General features: G+C 42.7%; 1 pseudogene; it reads right to left on the bottom strand.

Annotated features, from left to right (window-relative positions):
- Window positions 1-8,547: 8,547 nt before the first annotated feature.
- LOC116835909 (cytochrome P450 4V2-like) overlaps window positions 8,548-17,474 on the bottom strand; it is a 388,896-nt pseudogene continuing 379,969 nt past the window's right edge.

The raw sequence follows: 17,474 nt of genomic DNA, 5'->3' as shown, positions 1-17,474 counted from the left end.
CGAGCCCAGGTTTAACAAGGTGATAACAGGACTAACCCTTTGAACAGGGCTGTGGTCCCACTTAGCACAAGTGGCCCTCCCTTTGAGAAGGGCAGTGGCCCTGGTAAACAACTTAACAGCCAGGGAAGGGGCGGCCACAGGAGGAGAACAAAATGGAGTATGGGGACAGCTATAAGAAAACAAAATGGAATAGGGGGATAGCTGTAACAGACAGTGATTACCCCTTCATCCTCTGGGTATTCTCAGATTGAATGTTTTACACATTGCTCTAGTAGCTTCCCAGGTATCAAAATCAGAGTCACTAGTCTATAGTTCCCCCACTCCTCCCTTTCCTCCTTTTTAAAAGATGGGCACAACGTTAGCCCTTCTCCAGTCTTCAGGGACCTCTCCTGTCATCCATGAGTTTGCAAACATTATTGCCAGTGGCTCCAAAATTTCTTCAGCTAATTCCTTCAGTACCTTGGGGTGAATAGCATCAGGCCCCACTGACTTGAATTCATTCAGCTTGGTCAGAAGATCTTTGATATGTTCTTTACTTATCCCGACCTGCATCTCTTCCCCTTTATTGTCTTTGATGACTTTGCTAGTCATCTGAGCGTGTTATTTTTTGTGTGAAGACTGAAGCAAAGTAGGTATTGAGCAGCTCTGCCTTCCTATCATCTTCCATTACCAGCTCACCTTCTTCATTAAGCAGCAGACCCACACCATCCCTGATTTTTCTTTTTTGTCTGACATATTTGAATAATTCCTTCTTGTTGTCTCTAACATTCCTTGCCAGCTGTAACATTCTTTGCCTTGGCTTTCCTGATTTTGTCCCTACATGCTCACACTATTCCCATGTATATTTCCCTGGTGACATGCCCCTCCTTCCATTTCCTATATGTATCCCTTTTGGTTTTTAGATATTTAAAAAGCTCCTTGTGTAGCCATATTTGCCTCCTGTGTCTCTTCTTATCTTACCTCTGCATTGGAATAGTTTGATGTTGAGCCTCTAATAATGTATCTTTTAGGAACTGCCAGCCCCTTTAACTCCTTTTCTTCCTAATTGGTCATTCCTGGGAACCTTGCCTATTATTTCTCTGAGATGGTTGAAATCCACCTTTTTGAAGACCAGTGTCCTTGTTTTGCTGTTTTTGTATCCTCCTTTCCTTCGGATCTTGAATTCTATTAGATCATAATCACTTCCTCCCAAGTTCCCGACCACCTTCACATTTGCAACTAATTCATCCCTGTTGGTCAAAAACAGATCCAAATTTGTAACTGCATACAGAGAGGCACCATGATTTAAAAAGAGAGTGAGCTCAAGTTTTAAAGTGAGGAACCCTTAAATGTTGGCCACAGTTCTGCCCCAGATTAATGGTGCAACATCAAGCAAGTCACTTCATTACTCTTCCTCAATTTTCCTACTTGTAAAAAAGGGATAAGAATGATGATTTATGTTCTCCTGTATCATCAAGGTTTTGCAAGGCTTTACTAGTTATAGGGCTTGGTCTAATCTTCACAGAAAAAATTGGGAGTCTTTCCATTGATTTCAGTGGACATTACATAAGAACCTTAATTTGCAAAGGACATAGGTTAAGTCTACACAGCAAAGAAAAATCTGTGGCTGGCCTATGCCAGCCAACTTGGGCTAGTGGGGCTTGAGCTGCAGGGATGTTTCACTGCTGTGTAGACTTCTGGACTTGAGCTGGAGCCTGAGCTCTCAGACCCTCCCACCCCACTAGCTCCAAGTTAGTTAGCAGCTCAAGTCCTGCAAGCTGAGTTGGCTGGCACAGGCAAACCACAGGTTTTTCTTTGCTGTGTAGACATACCCTAAGAGAATTTCAGATGGAAGGTACTACAGTGATACACAGTATTATGGTTATCAATTTTTGTATAGTGCACCAAGCCCATAACACTATGTATGTGCTAATTATTGCTGTTCATATATTTACTCAGTGACCAGAAAAGTGCTCGGTTCTGTGCATAACTAAAGCGAAGGGGTCTCTGCCCTTAAGAGCCAATAGCTTTAAATGTAATAGTAACAAATAGTAGAATAGGGTCATGTGAGAAAGGATGAGAGTTTTAGCAATACATTACATATTAAATATAAAAATAAAAGATTAGTGCTATATTATAATTAAAGTAGCTGCCATCCAAAATTTGTAAGTGTCTTCCTACCCCATCCATTGCTCCCTAAACTTAGGGATCCCTTTCCTGTTGTCTGAACCTGTAACCTGTTTCCTCCTTCTCCCAGCCAACATGGGTCCTTCTCATATTCTTATCCCCTGTTGCTTCCATGGCTCCACCTTCTCCAACCCTTGAAGCACCTTCCCAATTACCCCATTCACTGTGGCTTCCTAACTGACCTCCTCAACCCCTCCTCAGAGGACCATTTCCTCCCATGCCCAATCATTGCGACTCCTCCCCACACCCATCCCTGCTCCACCTCACCCTACTTCTCCAAGTCCTTTTCCTTCCTTGCATAAAACATCTAACATTGAAAGGGGAGAAGCCAGTGAAGATTTGTATGTATAAACACATGTACAGAAATCTTTATGTTCAAGAGTTTCCTTTGTCAACCTCTCACTCCCACTCATTTCATTGGCCATACCAATCCCAGAGACTCCTTCCCTCCAACCTGTATACGCCACAATTCTCTTCTGATACCCTCCCCAAGGAGCTCTGAAAAGTAATGGAAGGTATGTGTGAGCAGTGACTTTGTTAAATCTCTACCTTGCATAGTTTCCAGATTTTCTAATCACTCCTGGTCTTTTGACAAATATTTTTACGGCACTTTCTAAAAATCAAATGATTGCCCATCCACAATCCAGAGAAATGCTGGAGGTTTGTATACAGAAAAAAACCCTCATGTAGTGCTACTAGCTTCCCTCCAATTATGGTCTCAAAGAGAGGCATTTAGATAATATACAGCTATATTAGACACTGACAAGATCAGGTTGCTAGGTACTAGTACACTACTACTTTCCCAGAGGAAAGGAATGGGATGTCTAAGTCAGGTGGAACATCCTTATAACATGACTGTACACAACAGTATTGACTGTACATCATTCTTCCTAGGGACAGGGACAGGAGGCCCTTCTTCCCATCAACAGGCTTTTCTGTGCCAGTCACAATTCAGCCAACCCTCAACCACTTTATTTACTCTTGCAAATATTACTCTGTTAAGCTGCCTAGACAGAGACTTGTCATCACAGATTAGTACATAATCCCCTTAATGAACTAGAAAGTCTAGATTATTGGATCCAATGCATCATTTATAGCAAACTTTTACCCTCATTGATAGGAATTTGTAAAGGTTTAGAGTATAGTAACACTAATTTAATAAACTCTACTAGCAAACCTCAGCTCTTTTACTATAGAAGTCTCAAACCATGTCAAGTCCTCTGGCCCCTTTCCATGCTTTGCCTGTTGGATGAAGTTTCTGCCTCCGAAAGATCATCTAGAATCCAGAGACACTTTGCTCCATGTATTCCATGACAATATCACTGTTCTGTACCTTTTCTCTAGATTAGAACTGTTCCTTCTCTTCACGTTCAGATATTTATTGAACTATGCAGGGGAATAACATTCTGTTTGTATATGCTTTGAAAAAATCACTTCAGAAATAAACTATTTTACAGTATATTAGTTGTTTTCATAGGTGAAGGATAAGAATATTATTTCAATGACAAATCGAAGTCATTACTAAAATAAGTATTTATTCTGATTCTGAGAGACCTTGGGCAACTTGCTTAATCTCTCTGTGCATCGGATCATCTTCTCTAAAGTGGGGGTGATAAATTTATTTTCTCCAACCTTTTGATTGGCTTTTCTGTATAGATTATAAAATGTTCCCAGCAAATACTGTCCCTTACTACACGTACATACAACATCTAACACTATGAAGCCCTGATCTTCACTGACGTCTGTGACCAGGGGGCCACACTGAGATTGCTCAGTTAGGGCAACTGGAAAGAATGGGGCAGACAATCCGCAAAACTGATGGTTATTTCTAATACTTAGATTCACCAGGCCAGCAACAAAACAGCTTCTACAATACCTTACTGGTTACCCAGAAGCCAAAAACACAGTTCCCTTAAAGCAACACAGCCTTGGGCTCCCACTCAGACAGTCAAGTCAAATATGATGAAGATTACTGAAAATCTTGTTCATCATATAAAAAGTTCTACCAATCCCAAAGCATCAGACACATTATCCACCAGGTTAATGAATATCTCTGATCTTACACAAATACACCCTTACAGCCAAATCTTATTAACTAAACTAAGATTTACTAAAAAGGAAAAAAGAGAGAATGTATTGGTTAAAAGATCATTATACATACATGAATAAAGTTCTTAGATCAGTTTCATAGTAGAGATGGTGAGCTTTGAAACTGCAGAGTCCAATTCAGAATCAGTTCATTAGGTTATAGTCCAACAATCAATATAAGGGCAATCCAGAATGGAACTGGAGACCTCAGTCTTGCAACTCAAACTCCCCCTCACAAAGCTTAAGCAGACCTGAGATAACAGGATTGGGGCCCAAGAGTTCTTTTTATAGTTCTCTAGCAGGCTATTGGCAGCCTTTTGACAGCAGGTGTTCCTTAGGTAAAGCATTGTGGTTTTGAAGTAGAATCACCTATTTCCTATATATACATAGGTAACTAGTTACATTCATCAGCATAAGGTAATTATCTATTCAGCAGTTCATAGACAGTTTACCACAAACGTCAAAGAGAAATATAGACAATGACATTATTACATCCAAGTTTCATCTAAATGTTAATAGTCCCTTTTGGTCTCTGAATCAATAGAATTTAGTAACAGACAGGAACTGTCTATTTACATGGTTAACAGCTAACAAGATATAAGTAAACACATACAATTAGTATTACCTCTAATTCTCTAACACAGTTTGAATTTCAAAGCTGTAGTCTATTTAACATGGCTATGTTAGCTATTTATAAGGAATAGCCCTAATTACCATTCACATGCTTGACTAATATGTCTTTAAAGGTTGAATTTGGGTCATTTAGCCTGCAAGTTACTTAACCCTTTCTGGATTGATGTCACAAGGTCTCTAAGCACTACTGCAATACGAATGATGATACTCAAATGCATAAACTAACCTCACTCTTCACTTAAAGGCAACAACAGTGTTATGAAAACTGTTTTACTGAATTATTATAATGGAAGGCCATTAGATGGCACCACATTTTGTTTTTGTAAGAATGATGTTTATGGAAGGACTTTATAGGAGGAAAAGAAAGAGAATCAGAGAAAGAAAGCTGCAGTAGCAGGCATTGCTGGTTTGTCTGTACAATCCTGAATCCACTCCTTGTAAGCTATGAGAGTCATATTCTGAATTATGATCTCATTAGTCCTACTTCATGGTGGTTGGTTTGTTTTTCGTTTATTTAGAGATCTGTTCTATGCTGGGGGAACAAAAAATTATAGAGGCTGCTGTTAATCTCTCAGATATGTTCTCATTTTGTTTTTTTGTGCAGTGCATGAGCTGAGGCTATGTCTCCATTACAGCTGCACTGCTGTAAGGTCTCCCGTGTAGCCGCTCGATGCCATCTCTCTTGCTGGCATAATTAAATCACCTCCAACAGTGGTGGTAGTTATGTCAGCAGGAGAGCATCTCCCACCAACATAGCAATGTCCACACCAGCACTTTTGTTGGTTAAACTTATGTCTGTTGGGAGCGATGTTTTTTTCATACCCCAGCCGACAAAAGTTTTACCGGCAAAAGTGATAGTGTAGACAAATCTTAATATCTGTTAAGAACTAACTCTTTATTGTTCTATAAATAATGGTTGGTAACATGAGAAGTGGTCATACTGTGCTTGATTCAAAAGCCACCAAAGTTAGTGGAAAGACTCCAATTGTTTTAATGGGCTTTGGACCAGGGTCTTAAACAACACTATAAAAGCCATGCTTTCTTTCTGATTTACCCTTTGCACTCTGTCAGAAATATCTGCATGCACAGTGTTGACTATAGGGCACAGCTAAATTCAGATATATTTATGCTGTACCAAATTCCTTCCCCAGGGCAACCCCACCTCCCAGCCCTGGGCTGGGCCTCTGCATTCACGCAGGCCTCTGCTTGGCAATGCCCAGGCATTCCATCATTCTGGTGCAGTCATAAGAGGCTCAGCCCTCCAACTGAGCCCCAGATAGTCCACGGTTGTGAATGAAGACAAAGGAATTGTCCCAGGGGTGTGCTAAGGCTCTCTTTCTTCAGCAGGCTTCAGTTACACTTTGGACCCCAGATAGATTCACAGGCTAATATGGAGAAGAACTCCCAATAAAGGTGAATCACCATCAGGTATGATTGCCTACTTTCCAATTTCTTAAAACTGGACACTACAGGCCTCCCACCCTTGTTGCTCACTCGCTTCCCTTTGCCCTGGGACTGACCTGCTGCCTGCTGGGAGCTGATGCAGAGCTTACCTGCCCACAAGATGCTGGTAAGAGATGCCCTGGCTGAGAATGGGCTGGTGCAGTTTGATGACCTGGTGCCCCCGCCATGCACTGCTCTGTTCCCACTCTGGCCCTTCCCAGTCTCCACATTCCCAGCCAGGCTGGCAGGGGGCAGGCTGGTGGTGGAGTTTGCAGGCAGCACCCCTTGTTCTGGCACTCTTGCAGGTGGTAACCAGACATTTGGTGTCTGGTCAGTACTTCTGACTGGACACCACGCAGCTGTGTATCCTGTCTGGGGTTTGTACAGCCTCGCTGCAGGACAGGGCTGGGGGTGGTACAGACATGCCAGGGGAGCTGCTGGTGCTGGGCACGGGCTCCTGGGAGTGGTGGCCCCATGTTCTGCTCCTTTCACCGCTGTGGTTCCTGGGAGAGCCTGATGGTTGAGCAGATACTGATTTCTATCCACGGATATCGGCATCTGTGGGTATACATTTGTATCTGTGCAGGGCTCTACAATTCATTCTTGAAAATGTACAGAGCCCTATGTGGATACAAATGTATACCCACAGATGCGGCTATCCACAGATAGAAATCAGCATCCACTGAACTGCAGGGCTCTCCTGGGAACCACAGTGGTGGAAGGAGCAGAACATGGGGCTGCCATTCGTAGGACTCAGCACCTTGCACTGGCAGCTGTGTGGAAGGCCGGGGGGGGGGGGGCAGTACTGCAACATTTAGAAGGATAATTCAAATGGCTCATTGGAGTTGGTGACCTAGTATCAACTGGGTGTAGATGAAAAATCTGTCTTTCAATGAACAATGATCTAGAGCATTGTTCTGTACCAATCAGGATACTTTGAACAACATTAGAAAGCAACATATTGAAAAAGCTGAGATAAACAAAACATTTATGATAAGAAGAATATAACCAACAGGACCATTTCATGGTTAGGCAGTCAAAAGATAATGAGGCAATTAATTGAATGCTGGGAAATAAAATTCTATATGAAGCCAAACAGATGTCCTCTTGAAGGTGTGACAATTAGCTGTTTGTGCCACAATTGTCTTATAAAAGCAGCACTAAATGAAATGTAGGAAACAATTAGAAGCCAAATTTGCAGTGTGTCTTTTCTGACACATTGTACTCAGAGTTCGGTGGCCACCTAGGATTTATTTTGTTCTGACATGTAAGGTTTTCAGTGAATGTAGGCAAGAACAAGGAAACTCTATTAATTTTCTGGGCACTATTTTTTTCAGATAGAACTTTTCAATACTCTGTAGGGTTAATGGGTTAAGATCAGAGGTTCATGCTAGTTGGACAAAAAAGGATGATTTTCTTTTCATGACAGAAAGAAAAAAAAACAATACAAAAATATGGTTCCATCTCTTCAAAGTATACTTGTTATAAAAATAAGATTTTTCTGCTTTGACACTACATTTAATTTCAGAACTCTGCAGACATCCACTTGTGCTGTGTCCACATTGAACTGCAAAATTAGAAACACATTATCGGTAGAGTGACTAAATGTCATGATTTTATAGGGACAGTCCTGATTTTTTGGTCTTTTTCTTATATAGGCTCCCATAACCCCCCGTCCCGATTTTTCACACTTGCTGTCTGGTCACTCTAATTATTGGTGAGCAGAGATTTACTCTAATCTTGCTTAGTTTGTTTTTCCCCTTTCACAGTTAACCACTCTCATCTACAACCCATTGGAAAGGGGCAGTTCAAGGCCCTGGCACCATTTATGTCCCACTCAAGCTCTGTTTTGAGGCACTATAAGTGGTGCTCAGCCTTGTGTTTGTCTCCAGCACAGGGGTGAATTTCATCTGAAGTGATCATTCACTGCCCCAAGTACATTTTTCTACTTAGGATTCCCAGACTGACAATTGTATGCAGTGTTGTTGTAGCCACGTCAGTCCCAGGTTATTATATAGACAAGGTGGATGAGGCAAAATCTTTTGTTGGATCAACTTTTGTTGGTGAGAGAATCAAGCTTACGAGCTACACAGAGCTCTTCCTCAGGTCTAGGGAAGCTTGAAAGCTCATCTCTTTTACCAACAGAAGATGGTCCAATAAAAAAAATATTACTTCACCCACCTTGTCAGACTGACAGTTGTTAGTGACTGACTAATTCTGCATAACCTCTACCAGATTGCCTGATGAAAAGCTATGGTCTTACATCATGACATCAGCTAAGGTGCTCAAGGTAACAGAACCCTAGCTGAAAAGTGTTAAACGGGTTTTTCAGATGTTTTTGCTTCAGTCACTACAGAAATTCAAAGTGGGGAAATCCCCAGTTGTCTCTATATCTTTCCATTAACTATAATGGTCCATTGTTAACAATCCATTGTACAGCCCAGGAAAAGAGACTCGCATCTGACTGTATGTAAACACCTGTCTTGGGAGGTGCCCCTCCCTGCTGTGAGGTGTATTTGAAATTGTAGTACAGGTTATGAGCACAGTTTTCTATATACATAAACACAGAGATTCGTAACCACAGTTTGTATGCATATCTCATAATGATCAAGTACAGAACATTACTTTCATAAAATACCTTACTCAACATATTTTTATACATAGTAAGATTGTATACTATCAGTTGATACCATTGCTTATTCTTCGGTGTTTAGACCCCCTGTCCTAACCTTGGAGTGTCTGAGGCCTGATTGCCACACATACTCCTTGTGCATTTGATGCTGGAGTTTTGGCCACTCGCCATGACATAAGCTTCACTTCTGCCCCCTTATGTCTGGATAGGGCATTGTCTACCTTGTTCTCCACCCCAAATATGTTTCATTTCCATATAATATTCCTGCAAAGCTATGCTCCATTGTATTAGAGTAATTCTGTTTAGTCAGAAATGCAATGGGGTTTTTCTTGTTATCCTCCCCGTTTGCATCAATATCCTCCCCAAGGCCTGCATCAGATGCATCAGTACAAAATTAAAACATTTTCTTAAAATATGGACTGTCCAAAATGGGTGTCATTGATAAAATCTGTTTCACTGTATCAAAACCCTTTTGACAGATGTCTGAGCAAACCACTTTTTCTGGTTTTCTTTTCTAGCATTGTCTTGTGACAGGAGTGACAATGTCATTAAAACCTCCACACAAATTTTCAGTAATAGTTAGCAAGACCTAAACAAGATTGAACCTGTTTTTTTAGTTTTGGGGACAGGCCAATTCACAATAGCTTCCACTTCCAGAGTGTATGGATGGATTTGGCCTCCAAACAACCCAGGTAAGAGATCTTTGCTGCCCCAACCATACACTTTAACACCTTGACTGTGAGGCCTGCCTCCCTGATGCTTTTCAATATGTGTGTTCTTCCCAGGTGTTGCTAAATATAGCAATATCATCTATGTGGCTGAGGATCTGTCTCATCTAGTTCCCTACTCCATTTGTTGTATGAAGCGGAGTGCAAGTGTATGATCTATTCCACTGAGCCTCTTATAAGAATAACTATCAAAGTGTCAGAGTTTCCAATGACAGAGAGAAAATCTTCAAACAGAGAAGGTAACAGTGTACTGGACTTCTACAAAATAGTTTTAGACAGCAGAGAGTGATTTTGGGAGGAAAAGAAAAGCTGGGTGTTAAGAATTCCAAATTTGACTTTGATCTGTCTCATACTAAGGAGCATAGAGATTTTAATTAGGTTTCAAACTCAAAAAATATTATTGGACTGCCAGACAGTGAGAAGCCTGGGAATTGCTACATAGGCAAGTGGGATTGATTACAGCAAGAAGTACAAAATGGCTAAAAATAAACATCAAAAACTTTGAGTGTATTTAATGCTCATGACTTTTGGCTGGATTGAGAGCTTTGAAAAGTGAATTCCTATTTATCTACAGAACAAATCACAGCATGAGCAGCGGTCATGTGAGTTTTCTTGTACTCCAAATAGTGTCTCAACCATTTTCATCCTCTGGGGTAGTTCCATATCCAGGGCCTGCTCTAGGCACCAGCAAACCAAGCACGTGCTTGGGCGGCACATTTTCAGGGGAGGCATTCCAGCCTTTTTTTCCCCCCTTCTAGCACAAAAGCCTAAAGCTGGCCTTGGCAGTAGCAGGGCGTCGTGCGAGGGGGGCGCCCTGGGGCCACTGCAGTTCACACCGTGGGGGAGCAGCACTCACACCTTGTGGCTGGGCTGGACAGGCTCCAAGTGGGGGACACCCAGGCTGGGGGATGCCCCATGGGGCACACAGATCCGCCTGCAGGTGCCGCAGGGCGGCCGCCCCCCAGCACTGCAGCCAGGGCTGGGTGAAGTGGCCCAAGCCGCCCAGGGACTGAGGCAGGGCGGCCAGAAGCAGCAGTGGGGCCATAGAGGGTGGGACGCTTCCATACAGGGCTTGTGTACCGCTCTCCAGGGCTCTGCTCCCTCTGGGGTTACCCTGCCCTGGCTCCTCAGTCCCCTGATGGGGCAGTCCCCTGGCTCTGCCCTCCCGGGTCCCAACCAGTCCTGGAGGCAGGAGCCCCAGCTGGAGGGACCCTGGGCTGAGGCACAGCCTGGGAGCCCCACTGCTTACCCTGACCCTGCTAGCGCTGGACTGGCTGGAGACGAGAGGGGAGCCCAGTGCTGGGGAGGCAGGGTGTGCGGTGGGGAAGGGCACTCGTGGGGGTGGGTGAGAGCCCAGGGATGGGGTGAGGCACACCCAATAATTTTTTTGCTTGGGGCAGCAAAAAACCTAGAGCCGACCCTGTCCATATCCATGCCTCAGTCCTTGCATTCTTTGCTGCCAGTGCCAACAATAGTACTAGACCACCATTCTGCAGAGACCATTAATGTTAACACCTTCCAGTTGCCAATACAACTCCTGGTCAGAGTCAAGTGTCCTAAAGGTAAAAAGCTCTGCATCTCATTAGCAGTCCACTCAGTTAACCCCAGCTGCCTATTGTCCATAGTTATCCCCAGGCTACCATCCCAGTATGAAAACAAAACACTTTAAGGAACCATCCAGGAAATATAAATATTTATGTTTGATAACAGAAGCATTAGAATTGGGGTCACCTACGTTAAACAGCCCTTCAGAGAAATGCACATATCTGACACCACTGGACAGTGTAGATTTAAAACATTGCTCACTTTGAAAATGTGGAAACAAGATCTTAGTCACTCTAAATAGTGCAAAATGTCTTTAGCTGTTCAGATTAAAAGGGAACTTACTTGCCAACAGAGATAACCAAATCTGGTTATGTAAGACCCTGGTGAGTAGTGAAGATCCCAAAATAATATTTCCATCAATTTTAGGCTTTAAAGAGCATGGATATCAGATAGCTTTTACAACATAAAAGATATTTTTTGCAGAAGAAAATGTTATTCATGCACAATGGAATCTATCAATCTGTATAATTCTAATATTTTACATTTTCTTTATATGGAAGCTGGAGAAAAAAAGCTGAAGAAAATTAGTTGTGAAACTCTGATGGGTGACATTCAACAGTTAATCCATCAATTTCCAATCTCTTAAAAGAACTTTAAAACAATGCAAGTGACATGCACAAAGTAGTTCCTGAATCAATTGACTTTAAAAACATAGACACTTCATTTCTTCTTTTATCGGTCATCTTCTTTTCATTCGGACATAGTGTATGTCTGGATACTGAAAGTGACATTTGGACCACAGCAGCAGTTTTGTGAAGCATACATTTTAAAATACCAAGTTTGATTAGATAAATGCAGGAGTTTATCTACAGTTAAGACATCTATCTGGCTCTCTGTCCTTGTATTCAGCCTCAGATAATCCATGCATAAAATACAAAGCCGATTTCAAATGACCAAGATGGAAATACCGATATATCTATATGTTATACTAAACATAAAAAGATAAGAATGGCCATACTGGGTCAGACCAATGGCCCATCTAGCCAGTATCTTGTCTTCCGACAATGGCCAATGCCAGGTGCTTCAGAGGGAATGAACAGAACAGGTAATCATCAAGTGATCCATCCCGTGTCACCCATTCCCACTTTCTGGCAAACAGAGGCTTGGGAAACTTCAGAACAGTGTTTTGCATCCCATTCTTATCCAGTTCTTTTCTTAACCCTGTTACAGTCTTGGCTTTCACAACATACTCTGGCAAAGAGTTCCACAGGTTGATTGTGCATTGTATGAAGAAACAATTCCTTTTATTTGTTTTAAATCTAATGCCTATTAATTTCATTTGGTGACCTCTAGTTCTTGTGTTGTGAGAAGGAGTAACTAATACTTCCTTATTTACTTTCTCCACATCAGTCATGATTTTATAGACCTCAATAATATATCCTCCTTAGTTATCTCTTTTCCAAGCTGAGAAATCCCAATCTTATTAATTTTTCCGCATACAGAAGCTGTTCCATACCCCGAATCATTTTTGCTGCTTTTTTCTGTACCTTTTCCAATTCCAACATATCTTTCTTTGGGACTGAGTGACAAACATACAAACAAACACCTTACTGTTAAGCATTTAACATAAGATTACCTAACTTTGTAGATTGTTAGAAAGAATGTTTTATAGTGTCCTAAGGACCACTGATAAAGAGCTGGACCCAAAATACCACTGCACCAAATTTTAAAATACATGTCTGTGATGTGTGGAGACTTGTGCACCCAACAGAAAGAGATTACACATTTTCTCCCCTGTCCAAATACATATTCATAGACCTACTTTTTCATAATCTCAGAAGGGCTAATCTAATTTATATTCAACTCGTCAATTGGCCCTATAGTGATTTCTGACCATGCACCCTTTACCCTGCAATTGATTTCCATCGTGCTGGATGAGAAACAAAATAGATGGAGGTTTAACACCTCACTACTTTTAGACTCACCATTTTCAGATGTTAATAAATAAGGAAATTAACCTTTTCCTGGATGCAGGGAGCCCTCAACTCCTTCTGCAAACTTCTTTGGGAAACTTTAAATGTCTGTCTTAGAGACAGAATGATTAGCTTTGCTGTGGCTAAAACAAGGGAGCAAAGGGAAATTATGGTACTCCATAAAAGGAAAGTCAAGGAGATGGACACTAATCCTTAGTACTCCTACGTAGACTGACGAGAAACAGGTCTGCGCTCAGTAAGCTGCACACAACCCTGTCAGGAAGTGAACTCATCTCCAGAACACTCCCCTAGTGCCAGGATTCAGTGTTGCAGTAGTTTTTTTGCTCTAGTGTTGCCTGTTGTCTATCTGGTGCTGTAACTGTCTGCAGCTTCTGTGGCCTGGCCTATCTTTCAGTTCAGTCCCATTCCGGGGTAACAGAAAAACACAAAAAGTCTAATTAATTTTATGCCAGGTCTTTGGCCCTCATTTGCCTCTCTTTATCCTGGGGTTTGATTTTTCTCTCCTGTTGGAGGAGGAAAACTCAGGGACCCTTTGGGACCCTATGTTTGGAAGCTCAGGACTGCTCCTTACAATCTCCAACTGCTTCCATGGGTTGCTCCTACCTTTTCCCTGTTTGTCTGCATTTCCCACATGGCTACAGACTCCACTCCTCCCATGCTGGAGTGCAGCTTCTTCCCAACTGGCTACTGAGGTGCTTCTTCAAGACCACACTCCACCTCTCTGGCAGCAGCTCTTCTCTATGCTGCAGCCTTTTATACCAACTGTTGCTAATTGACCTCTTATGGTATGTGCACACAGTAATTAAAAACCAGGGGTTGGCCCATGACAGTTGAGTGGGGCTTGAGCAAAGGGGCTGTTTCATTGCAGTGTAGACTTTTAGACTCAGGCTGGGGCTCAGGCTCTAGGATCCTGCAAGGTGGGAAGGTCCCAGAGCTCAGGCTGAAGCGTGAACATCCCCTTAGCCCAAATCAGCTGCCATGAGCCAGCCACAGGTTTTTAATTGCGGTGTTGACATACCCTTTGACACAGCTGGAGGAGTAACTGGTACATTATTAACTTTTTCTTGGCTGCTACATTGTGGGGGTCTACACACTTAATCACAATACCAAGCTGAGTTTGTACTTTTTCAGTTAAGAAAACACTTCTCGGAGGCAGGAGGAAATAGCAGGTAGACTGTTAACTTGCCAACTGGTGGAACGAACAGCTGAGACAACTATTACAACAATCCAAGATACATAAAATAAATTGTATACCACAGCCAGAGTTCTAAATAAACAATTGTTTTACATCTGTATATACCATTCAGAATCTTCTCCTTTGCATGAGGCCCTGGACATTTTCTTTATTAAAATACAGATGTCCCAACTCTCTGTGACCCAGCAGGAGAGCTTGGATGCTGCATTAACAACATCAGAGCTTGCCAGTACCCTGAAGTCCATGAAATGGGGTAAGGTCCCAGCCTAGATGCTTCCCTGTTGAAGTTTATGAACAGTGTTTTCAGTCCCTTATAGGTAAGCTGCTTACCCTGTTCAGTGTATCCCTGGAGGAGGGTACTCTCCCCTTCCCACCACCCTACACAGGGAAGGCTTGATGTCAGTTATTCCTAAGTCATGTCAGGCTCTCATACCATGCTTGAACTGTAAACCAATCCCCCTAATTCAGTGGTTCCCAAACTTGTTCCACCACTTGTAAAGGGAAAGCCCCTGGTGGGCCAGGCCAGTTTGTTTACCTGCCACATCCGCAGGTTTGGCCGATCGTAGCTCCCAGTGGCCACAGTTCACTGCTCCAGACCAATGGGAGCTGCTGGAAGCAGTGGCAAATATGTCCGTAATTCATAGTGATATGAAAACATTGGCCACAGTTTTGGCACCTAGGCTGGGGAAAGCTATGCCCGATATCATCCATCCAAATCAATTAGTTGTAAAGTACTGATTGAATTGATTTGCTAGTTAATATTAAGGTTGTTAAAATACATTTTACATACATACATTAACGCTATGCTGTGCATTGATCCTTTAAAAACATTTGCTATGGCTGTGAAGCTTAGAAAAAGAAAAGATGCCGTGAGCCAAAAAATAGATTCAGAAACACTGACATGGGAAGCTTACTCTTGCTCTCCTTCCCCCAAAAGGAAAATGCTAAATGTCCCCAAGAACTAGAAGAAAAGCCAAGTTTATATTACATTTCACAAAATTCACTGCTTGCTGTGTCAAGTGGTCATATCAAATTTTATTTCTGACCATCAGACTTTCTCTGGCAACTGTGCACTCCACAACTATATGTTTCCAGTTTTGTGAAGTGGAAACATGGTCAATCAACTTGTTGTAGTTCAAACAATGAATTCCTGCAGTACTCTCATTATTCAGAAGTCTGAAGAGTTAAGTGAGCTATTACTTAATTTTGATACAGGCAATTTAGTTATGAAAGCGAATTTTCACAGGCACTGTCTCAATACACAAATGATTAAATGCATCACTACACCAACCAAAGATTATTACAGCTCTCTGTAAGGGGGTCCGCTGTCGAAAGAGGGGCTCCTCGTTCTCGGGGCGCCTGGGACCAGGCCACCTCACTACACCAAGCAAGCAGTTCAGTCTGTCCAGCCCAGGCTCTGGGTTCGGGGGGGCAGCAAACACAGTAAAGTCAAATAGGCTCAGGCCTTTAAACAGGGCTTAGCAATAGCAGTTCTAGGATTTGGCCTCCTCAGGCCCAGGGAGAGGGGGAGGCTGACACCCAGACGTTGGGTAGCACGGGGGATGCAGGCCCTCCCACTCCACTGCGTCCCAGCCCGGGGCCCTAGCAGCGGCAGGCAGTCTGCTGCTGTGTCAGTGGGGATCCTGGCCGCAACACACTGACATTCGCTCTGGCAACTCCGCAGCCAGACTGGGGTCGGCTGCCCCCAGGCTGCTTCCGTACTTCCCCTCAGGACCTACCTGGGTCGTCATGGTGTCAGCATAGGGGTCAACTGCCATCGGCTCCTCAGGGTGAGTGTCCACAGGTGGGTTCAGCGGGTCCTCGGGGTAGGTGGCAAAAGGTAGACTCGGCCAGTCCTCCTCCGGGTAGCGAGCGCGGGACAGGATCGGCCAAGCCTCCCCAGCGGGAGCTTGATCACAGATGTCCGGCCCCTCCGACGGCTGGGGCCTCACTGAACTCGGAGGGCCTGCCTTTATACTTCCGGGTCGGCACTTGACCCTTTGCAGGGCGGGCTCAGAGCTCCGTAGCTCCGCCCAGTCCAGCCTCCGGCTGGGGTCTTCATTCTCCGGGGTGCCTGGGAGCCAGGCTGCCTCACTACACTCTCTTTTAAATGTTAGCTCATTAAACAAAGCAAGGACTGGCACAGGAATGGAAGACAGATTTGACTCTGCTAACAGCCTTTGAGAATTAAAGTTCCATGAATGTAGACAGGACTCCAAAAAAAGTGGCAGTACAGTGAAATTATATATATTTGATTAGTATTGGGGTTATTAGCCTATTAACTGATCACTTTATAAATCTTGGTAAATTGTGAGAATTGGGAAAATATCTGCTGTATGAATGAGGCAAGGCAACATTCATCTTAAAATGGACTATCTTGAAAGAAGCCCACGCTCTAATATTGTACATGAATCTCTTTGCACTGGCTACACATGTCTACAATGTCCGCGGCCTTATGTCTGTCTTCTATCTGTTGCAAGCCAACCAGTGGAGCATGGAAAAGCCATCATACCTGTTAACCACCAATTAGAACACATTACAATATCCGCTATGAAATGTAAAACTCTAAAAATCTATTAGAACAGAATATCTGAGAAAATATTTTCTCAAATTTAATTCACTGTATGGTATGTTCTCGATTATCTTGCTCAAGATAAATCAGAAGAAATATGAACACCTGTTGTTACTCAGAGATCAACACTGGAATAAAAAGAGCCATGTGGAGTGCATATCCAAATTAAGGTGGGGCACATCAATCAAAAGATGTAGGCACATCAATCAAAAGATGCTTCTGAAGATCATAAAGATCCCTATATAAAGAGAGATTCCCTTTACATAAGATAAGGAATTCCACTGTTAATATCTCTCCAAACATAAAAAACACTAAGTGCAACCAAAAGTGGAATAGTAAAAGTTGTGTATTCAATGTCAATGTCGAGAATTTACTGGATTTATAGGAGATTGATTTCTCAGCTTTAACACTGCTTTACTATTAGTTTCAGAATGTAATTGCCTTGCCTTGCCCTGTCTTTTAAAGTGTGTGTGTGTGA

This window comes from Chelonoidis abingdonii, chromosome 5, assembly GCF_003597395.2.
Source record: "Chelonoidis abingdonii isolate Lonesome George chromosome 5, CheloAbing_2.0, whole genome shotgun sequence".
Taxonomy (NCBI): Eukaryota; Metazoa; Chordata; order Testudines; family Testudinidae; genus Chelonoidis; species Chelonoidis abingdonii.
The sequence above is the reverse complement of the archived record's forward strand: the minus strand, read 5'-3'. Positions and strand labels throughout refer to the sequence as shown.